General features: G+C 51.9%; 1 non-coding gene across 1 annotated transcript; it reads right to left on the bottom strand.

Annotated features, from left to right (window-relative positions):
- Positions 1-361: 361 nt before the first annotated feature.
- Positions 362-514, bottom strand: LOC134426230 (5.8S ribosomal RNA). The gene has a single exon (XR_010029935.1). It is a non-coding gene; the product is annotated as a 5.8S ribosomal RNA (ribosomal RNA).
- Between the last annotated feature and the right edge of the window lie 1316 nt (positions 515-1830).

Below are 1830 nucleotides of genomic sequence, written 5' to 3'. Positions count from 1 at the left end.
TCTCCTCATCTCCCACCACCACCATACCGCGGCATGGGTGCCCCAAGGACAAACTCTGCCCCAGTGGCTCACTCCAGGAGTGGGGAGCTATGGATCAGTCCCTGAGTCTGCATATAGGGGGATGAAGGCCCTGCGCGGCAACAATGACGATGACAGCCATGACGATGATGACGCCTGCTGGGTCACAGGGAAAAAATTGAGGCCGCCAAGGGAAAAGCATCCCTTGCCAAACCCCTGACCGCCTTCCCTCTGGGCACCAGCGAGCCACCATCACCACCGCCGCTGACCACAGTCAACTGGCCTGTGAGCCAACCCCAGCCGCACCACCGTGGTGGCCGCTGGATGGCGACTGATCGTCAAGCAACGCTCAGACGGGCGTAGCCCTGGGAGGAACATGGGGCCACAAGTGTGTTCAAATTGTGGATGACCAATGTGTCCTGCAATTCACATTAATTCTTGCAGCTAGCTGCATTCTTCATTAACGCACGAGCCGAGTGATCCACCGCTAAGTGTTGTCTGGCTTTTGGCACCGATCCCGCACACGTGGAGGGGCTGGGACCGCTCACATGGGGCTCCCCTTTCTCTTGTGCTGAGGACGTGCGGGCGTGTGCCTGGCTTTGACCGTCCTTACTTGATAGTCAGGAGTGCAGACATAGGAGATCCAGCCACACTGAACTGGAATTCTTCCTCAAACCTCCACACTACGGCGGCACTGAAGGAGATCTGAGCAGTCTGGGTCCCACCTGGTGCAACGATGCCCTCCTTGGGCGCAAACTTGAAGCAGAAGCCCACGTTTGCAGTTGAAGGGCAATAGGTGAAGGGAGCATCGATAGCTCCTAAGTTAATCAGTTCCACCTGCAGCAGCAAGAAAGCAAAATGGAAATACATGTGGAATCTTCCCTTCTTGTGAGTTATTGTCTAATGACGCAATTAATACCCAGAAATAGCAGACGATGCTATGAATGGCAAAATATACAACAGGACAAGTTCTGCCCTTGGGTTTTCATGCAAAGCAGTGGCAGCTCCACAGAACTGGAGTCCACAACCCTGGGGTTATCCCATGGACACAGAGCTGTGCACCTCTGATCAACATCACCAAGTTCATTCAGACCTGGCCCTGAGAGCAACGTGGGCTGATTGCAGTTGCGTAGTCAATCACCCCAGAGCTGCTGCTGCCCCACTGAGCACAGCTCCAACAGCACCATCTACTCATTCACCTTTTCCCATGTCATGAAAACAATACATTGATTATGAGGCATCAGCATCAAAATGTATAGACAGCATCATCTTTTGGTAAGAAAACTCAGCATGTCTTTGCCTCCCACAGCTAAACTTTTGGAAGTGTCTGGCATGATGTAGTGCCTCATTTTCTACCTCTTTCAGCTGCTCTCTCTTTGGTTTTTTTTGCAAACTTGACACTATTGGGGAGGAGGCAAATAGGTAGAAAAATGCTTTGCTTTATTCCCAGGAACACTTTTCTCTTTCTAGAGCCAGAGATGCACCAAGGCTGAAGCGTAGTGAGGGACTGGTCAGCAAGGGAAAGAACTCCCAAGCCCTTTGCAAGGGCCAGCACTGAGCCAGGAGGCTGGATGGCTTTCCTGTGACTTGCAGCAATAAGCAGGAGACATTTGACTGGAAGCTGTCTGCAGTAGACTGAAGCTCAAAGGCAGCAAGTTTGTTCCAGCTGCTTCTGAACAGCCCAGTCCAAAGGTGCCTTGTGTCTGGCACTGCCACAAAAGCCTCTGAACATCCCTTTTTGACCCAGGCTTCATTTCATATACCAAGGGGTTGTTTTGCAGCAAGCCTCCCAGCTAATTCCCAAAGAAGGAA

This window comes from Melospiza melodia, chromosome 17, assembly GCF_035770615.1.
Source record: "Melospiza melodia melodia isolate bMelMel2 chromosome 17, bMelMel2.pri, whole genome shotgun sequence".
Lineage (NCBI taxonomy): Eukaryota > Metazoa > Chordata > Aves > Passeriformes > Passerellidae > Melospiza > Melospiza melodia.
Note: the sequence above shows the minus strand (reverse complement) of the source record. Positions and strands in the feature narration are given on the sequence as shown.